An 18,873-nucleotide genomic window follows, 5' to 3' on the forward strand; every position below is an offset into this window, starting at 1 on the left:
AGAACCTAAGTAGAATCATCTCAACTTAAACTCACAAATAACCATGTGCATAGTTACAAACATAAGAAACATACAAAACAATATTCATAAGATTCAATTCTAGACATTTACTTGGGTGTAATTAATAAGAAACACATTTTTACACAAAGCTTGGTAATTAGAAGCCACACTAATGTAATAATTAAAAGAAGTTTGTTGACATGCTCAATTGTGAGGTCTTCCAGGTTTCAGCCATATACAAAGAAATTATGAAGTTATAACTCAAATTTGCATCTTATGTTAACTCTTGATATCTCATATCATCTTGTATCCTTCACTTTTCCCCCAACTACCTCTAACCAAAATTCTTAATTAGCCAGCTATGACACAAGTTGGATAGTCAAGCATTTAACTACATTATAGTTCCAACCTAGGAAGAGTAAACAAAAAATAACGTTGAATGAAACATAAGGTGATGCACACTTGGAAAAAGATCCACATGTGTTGTAGGAGTTGGCTCTAAACTTCACAACATGTCATGTTAACATACGAAACCACATGTCTACTTATTTTTTTCTATTCTCTTGCTCTTCATCCTAATGATGGATTACTGTGTGTGATCTAAAACATTAATGCTAAAAAATCTAGACACAATCAAATTCTAGAAAAATTCTAATATTACTAATGAATTGTGGAAATCAAATGAGACTAATATGAAACCATGCCAAAAGAAGTAACATGCCTCACTAGAATGAAGTAGCAAAAATAGAGAGCATAAATAATGGTTCACAACTCAATAAATACACATGATCAAAGCTTATGCTCTAAGGAGAAGGATCATGGATAGACCCTCATAAACATGTTAGCTGCACATAACATGACACGAATAACAACAATGACTACTTAATGAATAATAGATTGGTATAGAAAATAAGATATATTTTTGGTTGATGCAAGAATGTTCAGAGATAAGATGCTCTTGCACTAAACACTTAGGGTTTATAAAGAACTGATGTCCACATCAAGTATTGCTTATGTTATGAACTAAATCATATAGATCCACTCATCTTGTGTAATTCAAGAACTATTTTCAACTGGTTTGTCTCTCCACTAAACTAGGTATTCCATGTAATCCTTTCCTCTAGTGTTGTTTCTTACTTTGCTATTCAGAATCTTTTCAATGTCTTCTTTGTTCTTTCTAGGATAAGCTAAGTTAGTGTCATCTTTTGATTCATAATACTCAAAGATATGTGCAATGTTGAATATAGGTGATATATCCATATCTTCTAGTAACTCCACTTCATAGACATTTCCATTGTCAAACTTCTTGAAAATATTACAATGTATAAACTTCTTAATTTTCAACTTATTGTAGGTACCAATTAGAAATATATTTTTTCTCAAATGAATCATAACCTCATCACTAACTTCAAAATATTTGTGTCTATTTATTTTATTTGCTCTTTGTTTACTGTCTTGCAAAGTTCCTTTAACTTCCTCATGTAAAGTCTTTGTGAAAACTGTAAAGTCCTCAACTTTAATACTCTTTCTTGACTTAGTAGGAAATTCCCTCAACTTTGTGGTTCCTTTAGGATGAAATCTAGTAAAAATATCAAATGGTGTTTCCTTAGTGCTTCTATTCACAAAACTATTATATGCAAAATCTTCTTGTGCCAAAACTAAATAACAATTAGTAGACTTATTTGCCACCAAATATCTTAGCATGTTACTCATACTTATCTTCACTACTTCAGTTTGGTTTTCTATCTAAGGGTGAAATGTAGAACTAAAATTAAAATCTTTATTCATATTTTCCAAATATGTTCTCCAAAAATAACTTATAAAGTTAGTGTCTCTATCTTAAGCAATAGTCTTAGGAAAACCATGCAATCTTACTATTTTCTTGAAAAATAACTCAGCTACATGCAATGCATCAGATGTCCTCTTAGAAGGTATAAAAGGTGCCATCTTTTAAAAATTTTCAACCACTACAAGAATATAATCATCACCTCTTTGAGTTCTAAGAAGTCCAAGAACAAAATCCATGCTCAAATCTTCCCAAAGTCTATCAAGTACAGGTAAAGGTGAATACAAGCCCACATTTTGACTAGTTCCTTTAGCTATTTTGACAAATTATACAACTTCTAACCTTTTGTTGTGCATCCATATAAATAAGTGGCCAAAAGTATCTCTTACTAATCAGTTTAATGGTCTTATCAATCCCAAAATGTCTAGCAAGTACACCACTATGTTTCTCTTTTATTATGTTCTCTCTCATAGATCCTCTAGGTATGCATAACAAGATTCATCAAAACAACATATCTTCTTGAATGAAACAATTAGTGCACTTATCACTCACTATATGTTCCTTACAAGCTTTCCAAGGTTCAACAAAATTTAGATCAATCTCATACAAGCACTTCAAGTTATCAAAACCAAGTACCTTAATTCTCATCTCTATCAAAAAATTCCTTCTTCTGCTCTATGCATTAGTAACTTTATTTAATTTCCCACTCTTATGCTTCAATGAAAAGCAAAAACTTAGCAAGAACTCAACAAAATTCATATATCTCTGATTCAAATTAGTCTAACCTCCCAAATACTAAAAATCTTTATGTTCAATATACAATACAAAATAATTGGGCATTAGATAATGTCTCCATTTTTTCAAAGATTGAACAATCACATAGAATTCCTAATCATAAATTGAATATTTTCTCTTAGCATCATTCAATTCCTCACTAAAGAAAGTTGTAGGCCTTTGTTCCTGACTCAAAATAGCTCCAATTGCACTTCCACTAGCATCACATTCAACTTGAAAAACCTTACTAAAATTAGGCAAAGAGAGTGTAGGAAAATCTATGATCTTTTTCTTTATTATTTCAAAACTCTTTTGTGCTCCATGTGTTCATTTGAAATCCCTTTTATATCCTCTCATAGTCTTAGTCATATCATTACAATTAGAATTGAAATTCCTAATAAACTTCCTATAAAAGCTTGCCAATCCATGAAATGATCTTACCTCTTCAATATTCTTAGGTGTAGGCCAATCAAGAGTTACACTCACCTTTTTAGGGTTCATCTTCAAACTATTAGTTGAAATTACAAAACCAAGGTACAGAATCTCCTTTTTCATAAATGAACATTTTTTCAAGTTAATCAACACCTTTTCCTCTTTCAGTCTTTGAAATACTTGTCTGATATGTTAAAGGTTCTCTTTCTTACTTTTACTATATATTAAAATTTCATCAAGATATATAATCACAAAATTACTCAGGAAACTTTTCAAAAATTTATTCATTAGTCTCATGAAAGTACTAGGTGGACTAGTTAGACCAAAGGACATAACCAAGAATTCATACAAATATTCAATAGTCTTAAAAGTATTCTTCCATTCATCTCCTTCTTGGATCCTAATTTGGTGATATCCATTTTTCATAAAAATCTTTCTAAAATATTTTTCTCCACTCAAGCTATCCATTATGTCATCCATCCTAGGAAAGGAAATCTATATTTCATGGTTATCTTGTTTATATCTCAAGAATCAGTGTAAATTCTCCATTCCCCATTCTTCTTAGGTACCAATATTATAGGTACAATACATGGACTCAATCTTTTTCTAATCAATAATTTGTGCAATAATTCCTGCACTTGTTGATTCAGCTCAATCTTCTTATCTAGTATTAACCTATGTGCTATTTTATTAGGCAAACTAGCTCTAGGTATTAAAACCATACAAGGACTTATACTTCTCACAAGAGGAAAACCATTAGGTACATTATAAAAAATTATGTCATAAATTTTTCTTAGCAAAGGTTCTATCTCAAGTGCGTGTTCTAACTCATCTTGTTTCTCATTTTCCTTACTAGTAGTTGAGTGATTATATCATGCATTGAGAGATTGGTATTCTGGTGCAATCAAAACCCCAGTCTAACAAGTGGTATTAGATCTTGGTCATAGGTTCGAATCCTCAGACTCTCTGGTAATGCAAAAAGGGATATTGTTAGAAACTATTCAATGCTCCCCTTGGGATTCATGACAAGGGCTTAACCACCTCCTCTATACTAAAATTTGAGTGGTTGTGTTGGGCATTGATAGATCTATCTTTTGGTGCAATGAAAACCCCACTCTAATAATAACTTGGAAGAAGGGAGAAAAAAGAGTTCATGTTCACAACATCACAATTGTGATAGTAGTCCATTGTAATTATGATGGTTAAACTTCAACTCTAGCATCACTATTACAATGTATTTTTGATAGCTATGTTGTAGAAGTGATGGTTATCCATCGGGTCTAGCCCTTATAATTGTGATGGCTAGTTGAATTATTAAAAAAAATTATTTCACAATTTTGTGGGCTTCCAAAAATGACCCTTGTGAAATAGGGAATTTTTCTATTTTGGAAAGCCAAGAAAGTAAGCCTTTCAAAATAGAAAAATTTAGTATTTGAGAAAGAAAAGAAAGTAAGCCTTCCGAAATAGCATTTTTTTCTATTTTGGAAGGATTATGTTATCTTTTGTCACCCGCCAAAGATTCAAATTTCAAACGTTCGGCTCGTTCAACGGCTAATTCCCAAAGTTAGTATTATTTTAATGCCAAGCCTTATGTTATATTTTGCGGCTCGCAGGTTCTCTGTCGTCAGATCTGAGGAAGATCTACGGAGGGTACCATCTCGCTATGGAAAAGTTGTATGAGATTTATGTTTGCGACATAGTGCCCGAAAGAAAGGTCTGACGGTGGGCAGGTTGCATCATTGGAAAGTTAGTGGCAGGTCAAAAAGTTTCACGAGCTGGAAAGTTCCAAAAAGTGGCAGGGTGCCATGGCGCCAACGAAAAACTCAAGAGTTTTCTGTTAGTGACATAGCACCTGGTCAACACGTGGCATGGTAGGATTAAACAATACCAATTTCTGCCAAGGTGGTGCTTCGAAGCTAATCAGGAGGTGCCAGGTGTATGAGTCAGAGCATATCAATTTCACGAGCCTAGCAATTTTTAGAGGGAAGGATGTGTAGAGTACGAGGTGGTTCTGATCGTTAGATTGAAATTAATCTACGATGGGTGCCATCGCACTATGGAAAAGTTGTATGAGATTTACAACAGCGACATAGCACCTGGGTGCCACGTGTCCCTTAGTAGGGTCAAGCAGTATGAACCCTCCAAGTTGGTGCCTTGTCAGACCAAGGTGGTTCTTCGTTAGGCCAATGGGGAACAACCACGTATTGTAGGTCAGAATACAGTCAACACAGCAAGTGCAGTCAAAGGTTAAGATCTCCACTGTTGGATCTGTAGAGATCAATGGCAAGTGCCATCGCGCTATGAATAAGCCGCACGAGATTTACGTTAGCGAGATGGTGCCCTGATGACATGTGTCTGATGGGTCCAAGTTTGGATGTGTAGGAAATACAGATGGTTGGCATGTGGCTGGTTCCCATTGATTGATACTCTGAGGGGTAGGGGGTAGTATCTATCTTGCTTGCCATTGGACCAAGGAAAATTGATGGAAGGCACCATGTCGCCATGGTGAAGTTACACGATCTTTATCGTAGTGACATGGCACCCTTTCAACACGTGTCAGCGGGGCAAGGTTGCAACAGGGTACATCAATCAGATATTGCCAGGTGTCGTTTGGGCATAGAGCAGTTGCTGAGGTGGTGCCAGATATGATGGGCCCGGGGTAAGAATAGTATAGTGGTATGAAGAGTCTCCACAATTGTCAGATTTAAGGCAGATTGACGGTCAGTGCTATCTCGCCTTTCAAAGTTGCACGGTGGATACCATGGTGACACAACGCCTTGTTGACACGTGTCTCGCTGGCTCGGCTAGGGTTGGCGATTAATGACTAACGGTTAGTGTGATCACCGCAATTAAAAATAACAGTTTGAAGGTGGCGCAGTTACTCCAATTTAAGGAATGGTCAGCACATGGGACCTTGAGGAGGTGGCAAAATAAAGAGAGGCGATTGGCCCGCATGGCCTAGTTGGTGCATAAGGAACTGGTTGACTCTCTGACCCCCACTAATTCATGAACCTAAAGGGCGAAGGTGATAGATTTTATCTTGCAATATGATCTTCATGATCAATCTCGATCTACCAGAAATAAATGTGAAACATAGGGAGACACTCCACCATCTCAGTCGATCCATCTACCTAGTCAGAGCGCAGTTATGGCACCGTTCTGTCTTCTCCATGCTCTTTCTTAGAGGAATATCAGATTTTGGTACTCAAGACCACCAGATCTTTGATTGGATTTTCAAGGTGAGAAGTTAATGCCAGTAGTTGGGAAGTAAATGCAATGCAAAAATCCTCAGTTACGCCTGAACTATAAAGGCATTTTTGTGATCTTTTCTTAAGGGGGACTCCTTTTCTGATTTCTCTGCTACTGCTCGCAGGTCTGTAGTGTAAAATTCCCTTTGTCTCTGAGCTATATAACATTTGGTATCATCTCCTTCATCCATCGATGTGTATGTGCATCTGTCTTGCTTCTCATTGGTGTATTGTTGAGATCTGTGGCTCGCATACTGTGTCTATTTTTGGCCTACTGGATAATATATAAGTGAAATCTTTTTCCTTGTGTTATTCAGTTTGGTTTCCTGATCTGTATGTGGTTACAGATTGATATAAGTCTGGGTGTGTATGCCTTTTTAATGTTATCTTGGTTTTGTAGTGCATATATGGGCAGAAATGAAGTCTGAACACTCTATTTTGGTGCATCACCTCCTTAGATTAAAGGAGGTAGATTTTCTTTCATGCTCTTCTTCTCCCTTTTTCTCTCCAAGCATAGATAGGTGCACCCTAATAGTAAGAGGAAGTCGGCATAGGTTTCACTAGGTTGTCCTCGCGCACAGGCCTTGGACAAGGGTGCAAACCTAAGTGATAATAGATTACTTTCTTGCCTTTCTAAAATAGAGAAAATGGATAACACGAAATGTTTATTGCAACTTTAGTGTGTTAACCCACTGTTGTTTATATCTCCTAGAAACCACATTAAAAATAGGAGCTCTAAGTATGAAAACAAGACATTTAATATATAATGTAAATAAGTCAATCATTCCACTAAAAAATTTTATGACTATAGAGTACACACCAAATCAATAGACACAATATGAACATTTAAGGTAGAATACAATCAAAAAAATAATCTCTATCCAAACCTCATGGTTAAGGAATAAAGACCAAACCAATAGACACAATATGGAAATTTAAAGGAGACGATCAAGTGAATTATCTGAGTTCAAGCTAACAATGAACATGACCTTTATGGATAAGGAGTACATACCAAACTAATAAAAATAGTATGAGGATTTAATGCGGGAAAATATAGTGTGGAGTTGTGAGCACCAACTTACAAGAAGGATATTGAACCTAAGAAAATAAAAATTTCTAGTCTAAATATGTTTATTATGAACACAAACCATAAGGAAGTAAAAAACTAATGTAGGTGGGAGCTATAAAACTCATTTATAAATCCTCTTTGTCTTAAGAACAAAGCACATTTTTGATGCTTAACCTTTGCAGTATTATTAAAAAAATCAATAGAAGTGTCCACACCTAAATTTGTAGGATCAAATTTGACAAGGAAGTATTTTTATTTTTATTTTATTAATATATTATTTTTATTTTAAAGCAATTAAATATTATGAACACAATAATATTTTATTCACCTCCACTTGTATTAATAGTTTTGATTATTATCACTTGATTCATTTGAATTAATGATCAAATTTAATGAAAAATAATGATATAGAGCTTTGTTATTAAATTTTTTTTCATATTTAATCTAACTTTTATAACTGGCTCTAAATCTAGAAAGTATCTCCAAATGGGAAGGCATGTACAAAAACACTCGCTAAAATGTGAGAATACAATATTGCAAGGTAAACATTTGATTCTTCCCATAATATGACAAAGGTAAGGGATAATGGTAATAAATGATTAAATGTCAAATATTATGATTTAAAACTGTATATTTTATTATTTAATTATTCCCTTTATCAAAGTAAATGGAAAAAGTAAAAGGTTTTATTTCAAATCTTTCACAAAACCCTAAACCTAATGCTATTGGAGATTGCAGAAAAATGGTTTTCCATATAGTGATGAGTGATGGAGTTTTTGCCATTGATATAGCGATAAATATAAAAAAGGAAGGCAATTTGTGTTGCAAAAGTAAATGATGAAGGAGATGATCACTATATTCTATAGTGATAAGGTAATAAATTTTTAAAAGGGATTGTTATGTATTATAGAGATAGATTGGGAGTGATCGTGGAATGCAATTTGAGAAATAGAGACATAGCGATGAGCGATAAGCTTGCATATTGCTATGCATCATAGGAAAGGATAAAATTAACATTGAAGACTAAAGCTGGTGATCTCTATATCATATAATTATCACATCCATTGGGGATCACTATAGCATACTTTATGCTTTCCTCGTGATGGTTTCTATGCTGATGAGAGATCAAGTGGCATTTAAACTTTGCAAGATCAAGTAAATATGATGAGGGAAAAGGATTTATTTTAGGGAAGTATTTTTTATCCTTGCATTATGTTTTTATAATTTTGATATTTTATATATTTTTAGTTTATTTCATGTTTTCTATTTTATGTGGTCTTCTTCCTCTAGAGAATGTCAAATTCTTGTTGTGCCCAGGAATGGACGCACATCCCCAATTAGAGCCACTGTTGACAACTAAATTTGCATCCTCAAACTTGACAATGAAGAATTTTTATTTTGATTTCATTAAAATATTATTGTTATTTTAAAGTGATTAAATACAATAATATTTTATTCACCTCCCCTAGCATTAATAGTTTTGATTATTATCACTTGATACATTTGAATTAAAGATCAAATTTAATGAATAATTATGATATAGAGATTTGTTATTAAATAATTTTTCATATTTAATCTAACTTATATAACTAACTCTAAATCTAGCAAGTATCACCAAATGGGAAGGCATGTACAAAAAAACCTTGCTAAAACACGAGAATAAAATATGGCAAGGTGTTGGTAAACAAATTATTATTCTTTAATTAAATCTTTGAATGCCCAATATTTTTGAACAATAACTAATTACAACAGTTGGGAAATCATAGTTAATAGATTGATTTCCCTCTGAATTTTATAGGTACAACTCCCTTATAGTTATGATTTGCAACAAATATGTTTTTTCCTAATTCTAAATGGAGTTTGTTCTTGACCAAAGAACATGAGAGATAAACCAAGTTAGGCCTTAAAAATAACTAACTTAGGAAGGGATTCAAGTCTTAATACTAATCAAATTTGTGAACTCATACATATTATGAACCCATAGAATTTGATGATACAATAATGAAATCTATCTGCGAATTAGCTACTTAACAAAATGTTTCTAACTCTAACATGCAAGATACTAACTTAAGGAATAGGGTGGGACATAATCTCTCTTAGCCTTCAATAACACTAATATTACCTTTAGTTTGCTGCATTGAACAGGGGAACAAAACTCTATTTATTCCATAACTCAATTCAACTAAAAGAGATACCTTAAACTATGATAAACAATGGAACAATAAATAATTGATTTAAAACACCTTCAACTTGACTTTGCAACATGATGTATTTCACACCAAAAATTAGCTGACCTTTCATTAATATTTCAAATAGTTATGTATAGGATTTTGAGATAACTATTACAAAAAGAAACTAAACCGGTTCATCTCCTCAAAAATGGAAAATGGCAAGGAGCCAATTATCAGTTACAATTTCTCATCAAAATATAGAAGGGAAAAAGAGCTGTCACTTCACCTTATAGGCCTTGGTAGTGACAATGATTGGAATACGATCTTTTTGTTAGTGAACATGAACATTGGTATATCTCAAGAGCCACTTGGAGTGTTCTTATGCTAGGTCTTTAATAGCATTCAAAGATTCTTGTGTTTCCTCCATCACCACATGTATACACCTATTGAGTAGTTGGAGATCTGACACTCTGTTATGATGATTATTAGATTTCTCTGTTAGAATATCTAGATAACTAGAGAAATTCTTTTGCATAACAAAAACTCCCACCACTCCTTTTCCTTGTCCACTAGTTTGAGAGTTAGTTGTAGGCCTTTTAGAAATTCATAGTTCTTGTTCTATTCCTCTTTGACTTTTCTCTCTATTTCTTTTAATCCTTCTTCTACCACTAAAATCATTTCAGCTTTGAATTGCAGACTCTGTTGGCATTCAAAGAGGGGCTCATCTCCCATTGGTAGAATCTTTTCTTCCACTTCTTATTTATTCTTCATTTGGATGAGCATTTTAATGAGGGAGATGCAATTTTCACTCTTTGTCTTTTCTATTGACAGAGTAGCTCAGTTAGCCAAGATATTATCCTTTCCGTTTCAAGCCTTAGCACTACATTATTGAGTTTCTCTATAACTAAAATTCCTTCAGACTTGATTTTTCCTCTCCACTCCCTACTAATTTTCCCAAAGTGGTTGTCTTCTTGTAGCATGAATATGATAGCATGAATTTTGGTGGTCATAGGATTGTTGGTAGGTGACAATCACAAAACACTTGCTAGCAGGCTAATTAGTTTCCTAATCAAGCAATTAAGTTTGTGGATCTCTACCTTCATTTTGACTTTGTTTAGTTTGAGGCCTTTGAGTTTTCCCTCTATCACTCCAGTTGCTGATTTCCATAGACCCACTTTGGTATCATGCCTAACTTTTATGAGGTCTAGAGGTTGCAATGTGAAGTCATTTGTAGCTAGGTCTTCAATTCTCCCCTCCTTGGTGGGCTTAGCAATCTCCATAGTTAAGTGTCATGTATTAGGATATTGGCTGAGAATTGAGAGAGTCTTCTTCTTCTTACCTTTACTCAATGTTGACCTAGAGTGGATAGCTAGAGATAAAGTTTCTTTGTTTGGGGCTCCCTCCTCTTTCCTTTTCCTCTTTCTATATAAGGTATCCTCAAGCCATGAATCAGTGCCAATTACCTTAGATATTATCCCTAATCTATCGACACTAAACATTTTCCTCTTAACAAGAATTAATGTCTTTGAAACTAAAGAGAAAGGATTTGTTGGAGCCAATCAAATGAGTTTTGAAGCTTCAAACACTTTCTTCAATTTAGATACTTTCTCTACTCCAAATGTTCCTTTTGCTACTTCATCCAACTCCATAGATTCACTTTAACTGCTTCCTCCATCTCCAAGATCAAGCACTTGTATTTGGGAGCTACTTGGGAGGAGTAATGTGGCACTTATGGATGGAATCAAACTACTATGGGGTGAGAGAACCATCAAGACTGCATTATCCTTTAATTCTTATGTCTTCTTCTTTTTAGACTCCATCTGAATTCTGATCATTGGCACTAAACCATCCTAACAAGTTTTATCAAGTGGTATGTTCTTGTTAAGAGGTTGAACACCTCCTCTAGCTAGCTACATAGGTCCTGGAGTGAGAAGTAGGATTATGCTTGAAAAACTACTTTGAGAAGATGAAGTTGTTATTACATTTGGGGAGGACTTGGCGGGTGTGCCTTTGCTCCTACTTCACCATGTCATGGTCCACTTAACTCACTTCCTAGTTCTCTTGTAGATTTTGGCCATCATCATATCTATATCCTCCACAACATCTTCAAAAGGTTCTAAACTAATGGGAGTGTTTCTCATCTTGTTCAAAAAAGTATTTCTATACATATTTTGAATGTCATTGGCTAGTCAACTAAATACCTCAATAACAAAAGATTGGACAACCTTCTACATTGACTCTATGATTAGATAGAATAATGTATTTTCCTAAGAAAAACATACCAACTTCATTTTATTTATCAACCCAGGAGTGTAAGCTTGTGAGGATGACTACAAAGTATATGCTCTAATTCCTCTTTAATTCATTATGACTAGAATAGGAAAGAAATGTTGAAGGAAACTAAGCTAGGAATTGAAATTTCATTTGTCTTAAAGCTTGGAATAATGTTGCAAATAGTAAATCTATTTAGGAACCTATGTTGTAGGAACAATTAAATGATTTTATTGACAATGGCTGTAGGAACAATAGAAGTCTACTTTACAAAGAAACAAACAAGGAAATAAAATCTATTCTAATAAAGTAGTTTACTCACCAAGTGGCCCCCCTTGGATGAGTGAATTGAAAAATGATCAAGTCTAAAGGTGGAAACTTGAACTCTATATTATATTAATTCATAATAAGAGAATACATCTAAAAATAATATTACACAATGTTGAATAGAACAATCTATTCTATCTTCCTTCCGGTCAAAACTAGGAAAAATCTCCTTTCAAGGTTATAACAAAAATTATTTAAAGGAAAACTACAACTTCCTACTCCTACGATCACTCCATAAACAAGGATCAATTAAAGATTATGAAGTTTATAATAGAAAAACCATTAACTACAATTTAACTCCTCCAAGAATAGACCAAGTTGATGAAGCTATATTCATGCATTGCTGTAACAGAAATTGCATAATAATCTACTTGCTTGGTGACTCATCTATCATCTGGTCGACTTTGACTTACCATTGAAATGTTGACTTGAATATGCATGACAAACACCTACAAAACATTAAATGCAACAAATTCTACATACATATATATTCATTTCATCATCAATGTTAGAGAAGGTATAATGTTCAAATTATCCCTCTTGCAAATCCTATGGTTGTAGAAAGAACCTACCAAAACATAGCATAGATGAGGAAATATTTATCAGCATGTAATATTCCTTTACTAAACTATAGAAATCCATAGATTCAAGCAAACACAACATATCTGAACAATCTATACTTCAATCTTCATGTCTTAACATATAGATAATATATCTATAAAAACGTAAGTTCTTTTTCTTAAACCATTGAGTCATAAAATGTTTCTTGCAAGATAATTATCTAAAAACAAGATAAAAGGTTCTCAAAATAATGGCCTATTAGAGGCTCATCATTTCCCCCAACTAATCTATTTCTGGTCTCCAACAATCATGAAGTTCTAGATTTGGGCCCACACTCTCCACTCACTAGATGTCTTTTCACCTATCTCATAGTTCACATAATTGAAGTAACCATAATTTTTCTTGAGCCTTTTCCAACACAAAACTTCAACACTCATGTCATGATCTTTTGCATGATCATTTACTACCACTAGTGGCTATAGGAGAACTCGGTTCTGATATCTTAATGGTAACCAATATTTACACTAATTTCTCCCCAAGTTGATATACTAAGGAATCCTAATTTTGGCAAGAGTCAAGTTTTGTGGAGAATGGGGTTCTCTTATTTTTAAATTATGTGGCATTCTAAGCCATTACTACCTTGAGGCAATGATTTTTTTCTCAACATTCTTAGATAACTGTTGTTCCCAATCTATAAAAGCATGTTCTTTGATTATACTCACCTTAGCATGTCCTACAGATTTCCCAAAATAGAAATCCCATCAAGTTATGTTTGTCTAGAATGTTGGACTTCTAGCCTAATGAAAAAGGGTGATATCATCGCATTCTCCTTGTAGGGTGCAACTTGATGTTCTCTAATTATTTCATTCTATATTCATGACATTTTTCCCCTTAATTGCATATCTCCTATACACAAGATTGGGTTCTATTCAGTGTCATTAGGCATTGCCAGATTGTGAAGATATAATTCACATAGTAAATTTTTCAAAGCCATAGGAACATATTGAAATGCATTGTAGAACTCATGTGGGGTAGCGATAGAGGGGTTAAGACCTTCCACAATTCTAGTCAATTTGTAATTTGTAAATTATTCTTTAAGAAATAGAGCATATATTAGTGATGGTGACCTTCATTCTATTAACTCAGGAATCAATCCTATAATCTTCTCAATTCTTCTCTTTAGAAATTCATTCTGATCTAAATTTTGTTTCAACTAGAAACTCTACTCATCAATAACCTGGTTTAATTTTCTTTCTCCAATTTCCACTAAGCTCTTTCCCATAACAACTGTTGAAACAAATTATTTCCTGTAGACAAGGGTATAGATAAGTTTGGTGGTGGCAATTGCTAATGATTAAAGAGTTCTATATATTTAGGTGCCAAATGATGAGTTTTTTTGACACTTTGTGGTGTGGAGCACCCTCTTTTTCCTATGACAATATTTGTTTCCTCCTTTTCTTCCTTACTAGATTTTGTGGCTACTGCAACTAATGTGTCCAACCCTTCTTGATCCAATTTTTCTAATACTTCTTTAACAATTTCAGGTCTAAATTTTGGATAATCCTTTGAAAGGAATTCTACAATTTTTTTACTGATATCTTGCATAGTAAGGTTTTCTTCAAATTCCTTAGACATTTTGAGATCTCTAGATTTCTTATCAATGTTGATAAGAACATAGTCAATACTACACTCAACTTTAGGTGGTAGATTTTGGGTTTTTCTCTCAATTTCATTGGTTTTAGTTTGTTACAATTTTTCCTTTGGAGAGGACTCCTTCTCTCTTTCAAACACTTTAAGGGTAACTATGGGAATGAAGACTTCTAGAACACTACACTCAGAGATTATCACACTTCGCCTCATGTATGGTGCTGACAAGCATGGAGGATTCTTTTGTTTCCTCCTACTTATCGATGTTTCTACCACATGTGCTTCAGGAGGCTTTTGTAGATCTTCCTCCTCTTGAGAGTGCAAGTGTTTATTAAGGTTACTCTCCTCATCTAGTTGTTCTATCCTTTCTACTTTAGGTTCCAAAATTTTACCTTTGTCTTTCTTAGTGGAAGACCTATTCTTAACAGATGATGGGGCTTTAGGAGCAGTAAGAACTTCTACCTCTTTGTTTTTCTTTTTGTTAATAATGAAGGGTTTAGCCTTGCAAATCCTATTCTTTGTTGGTTTAAGACTAGAGGAAGAGACTTTAGGAGCATTTTCAGCTCAAACAGACAACTTTACAAAAACCTGTGGATGTTCTTTCCCTTCATCCTAAACCTTGGCCACTAGGGTCAACCAACCTAGGCTCTACCTCATTTAACTGCAAGAACTCCTCTAGTGAGCCAATTTCTTTCTTGTTTAATTCCCTTTCTACAATTAATTTTATTAAACCATGGTGAGAGATAGACTAATCACTTCCTAACTGTACTAGTGCTTCTTAATAATGTTAAATAGGAAATTGGGAAGGTTTACCAGTCTATAATCATGTCGTAGGTGAGATAATATTTTGAAATGTAGGGCATGCAGGTATTTTTAACATCCCTCACATGTGAAATTTTTGATGATAAATGTACCAAGTTGAGTAAACTCCATTGGCAATGATAGCCTCAAAGTACCTTGATTCTTATCAATGGCTAATGATGGGTCCTGGTGTATATTGAATTGTGCCCTAGCCATCTTCAAATCAAACTCTTTTTGCCAATTTTTGCCTTCTTGGGGAAACCCTTTGACCTTGGCTATCACTTCCTCTAAGAAATCGATTCTTAGACCTTTAAGTACTGCAATGCCATCCCTTAAGGTGGTCATGAATTAAAGAGGTACCTCTTCATCACATCCATTCAAATGAAGGCAATAATCCAACCATCCTCTTCTCCTAAAATTTCATAGCTCACTACATCTCCCAAAAGAACTCAATGATCAACATGCTCATTCCTCTATATACCTCTACCCATGGTTAATTACAGTTGAATTATGGAAAAACCTTGATATTTCAAAGCTTAATGGATTAAGATTTACAATATTAAAAAACTGACCCTAGTTTTTCAAAAAAAGGGTGTGCACTTAGGGAGTTAAATTCACCATATCTCATAATATCCTTCTTGCATCAAATTTCATAATTTTTACTCATGTACAAGTTAGTCACCTGTACACATTGCAAACCATCATTAAAAGTTAAATAACTACTTTTAATGTCCTTAATTGTATAACGACACACTCACAAAAGGTCATGTCACCAATATGTGATATTAAACATGCACTTATTTCTAGTAATCTCAATGCACTTTTAAGGTATATGTCATTTTTTTTTTAAAGAACAATCATTTAATATTTCCCTCCCCCGAACTCAATGAAGGCATGGGTCCCACCAAGATAGGATAGGAAAGAATGAACAATTATAAACAATACCAAATCATAAAAAAGCATGAATAAAATAAAATACAAAGTTATGTGGAAGGTACCTAGCAACTGCTATAGGAAAGGTGATTATGAAAAGATCATCAGAATTGATAGAATGATGGGATGAAATGGTAAAATGGAAGAGAGAAAAGTTGAAGTGGAATGGATGTGAAGAAAGCACTTCCAAAAAGAAAATGTTTATTATGAATGTCTTGATCAGAGTCAAGAACTACTAGGAGTCAAGCTGGGAGACCTGGACTCATTGGCTATAGGAGTGACAATATCCTCATTGTGCTAGAACTACTGTAGGAACTCTTTCTGATTAACTAGTTTATGATAAAGCTTGGGACGATGCCCATTAACAAGTAGTTTGAAGTGAATATGATCAATGGTAGATAACTAAATTGCACCATTTTAAAATACAACAAGAATCTCATAGGGCCTTAACTAGTATGTTTGGAACTTTCTTGGATTATGCTGGTAGTTTGAGTCATAAAGGAGTGTTCGATCTCCCACAACAAACATTTTCTATTTAATGAACCTATCATACCACTATTTTCTCTGGTGTTGAATGAGCTTAGTATTGGTCAATGTAGATTTCCTCCATGCATGAAGACCATTTAAACTCAAGATTCAATTCTGTTGGGCAATATTGAGTTCTATCCCAAGCTCCAAGGTACTCTTTAATTTTTTTTATTCAAATTCCATAGGCATTGTTGTGGACTTACCATAAACAAGCTCAAATGTAGTAAAATAAGTTGTGGACTTCCAGATGGTTCTATAAGCCCAAAGAGCTTTAGGAAGGTGCATTGTCCATTCCTTCCTATGAAGTGCTATAGTCTTGGTGAGAATAGATTCTAGCTCACAATTAGTAACTTCTACTTGACCATTAGCCTGAGCATGATAAGGTGATGATTCACCATTCATGATAATATACTCCTTCATAAGAATAGTTATCAAATTGTATGTAAACTGAGTCCCTTGATCAGATGGAAATTTCCTAGGAATTCCAAATAGTGTAAAGATGGATTGATACAAAATAAATTCCATGTTGATACCCCTTGGGTGTTTCATGGGTTTAGCTTCCACCCATTTGGTGACATAGTCACTGCACAATAGAATATAGGATTTTCCTTGTGAAGTAGGTTCAATGGGTCCTACAAAGTCAATCCTCCATTTGTTAAAGGGTCTTCCCATTTTTTGACACTTGTCATATTTCTTTGTACATCTAGCTGCCTCCTTATGCAAGCTTGGCCAATAATAACCTCTTGTTAAGATTTTGAAGGCTATTCTTTTGGCTACAAAGTGACCTCCATATGGCTCATCATGACAAGCCTTCAAGACATCATATGTTTCATCCTCTCTTAGAAATATATACATGACTTGATCAGGGCCAGCATAGAACATGAATCTAGTAATCCATGAATAATTAAAGCTCTTCTCTACTAGTGGCTTTCTGGCTTGGGCATAGAAGTATACTGGCATTTTTCTTGTGGTGAGGTAGTTAGCAATATCTGCATACTATGGGTTTTTTGTAACTAATAGAAAAAAGGTGTTCATCTGGAAACTATCATCAATGGCTATAGGATCATTAGGGACATGCAATTGAGAGAGAATTTTGCCTACCACATTGGCCTTACCAAGTTTATCAACTATGGTGATGTTGAATTCTTTCATGAGCAATAACCATTGAGCCAATCTTCTAGAAATTGTAGGTTTGTTCACCGAATATTTTATAACACAAAATGGTCAGTGAACAAATATCTCATATCTAGTAATGTAATGTATGAATTTATTGAGGGCATAGATGACTACAAGTAATTCCTTTTTAGTGACTATGTAATAAATGACATAAATGACTTGTTCACCAGAGTCTACTTTCTATCCTAGCACAACATTGATAGCATAGTTAGAGGCATGTGTATGAATGTGAAGAAGTGGGCCCTAATTAGGTCCACTCAAAATAGGCATTGTGGTGAGAAATTCCTTAATTTGTAGGAAGGATGTTGCATAGTCAGAGTCTCAAAAAATTTAGAATCCTTTTTGAGAAGGTTGTAGAGAGGTGTTGCAAGTTGATTGAAGTTTTTAATAAATCTTCTGTAATAGCCAACATGTCTCAAAAAAATGTGTACATCTTTTTTCTTCTCTGGTGTAGGCAAGGTACTAATGATTTCAATCTTTACTGGATCTACTTGGATGCCCTTAGATGAAATGAAATGGTGTCGGACTACCTATTCCTCCATCATCATAAAAAATCTCACTATTTAAAGAAAGGTTAGAGTCCTAACATCTTTTAAGTACTATTTCTAAATTTTTTTTTGCTTCTTCAAAAGTAACACCATAAAAAATTAAATCATCCATATAGATCTCAATATAGTTAGAAAAAATATTTGAAAATATAGAGATGAAAGCTCATTAAAATGTAGCTGGGGCATTGAACAAGCCAAAAGGAAAGACTAAATAGGAAAAAATTCCTCGTGGGTAGGTAAAAGTTGTTTTTTCTTGATCTTCTAGAGCTATTTGAATTTGATTGTAACCTCTGAAACCATCTAGAAAAGAAAAATACATTTTACCAGCTAGGTTTTGAAGGACTTGGTTTATAAATGGCAATGGAAAATGGTCCTTCTTAGTGGCTCAATTGAGCTCCCTATAATCTACACAAACCCATCATTTCCCTACCTTATGGGGCACTATGACCAAGGGAGAGACCCATTGACTATCAGAGATGGGGTATATAAAAAAACCTATTAATAGTTTCTTTAATTCATCCTTAAAAATATCTTTTAAGACAAGATTAACTCTCCTTTGAGGCTGTCACATAGGTTTGAAGTCCATGCTGATGTATATCTT

This window comes from Cupressus sempervirens, chromosome 4 (genome assembly GCF_028749045.1).
Source record: "Cupressus sempervirens isolate cs-2001-9-10 chromosome 4, ASM2874904v1, whole genome shotgun sequence".
Lineage (NCBI taxonomy): Eukaryota > Viridiplantae > Streptophyta > Pinopsida > Cupressales > Cupressaceae > Cupressus > Cupressus sempervirens.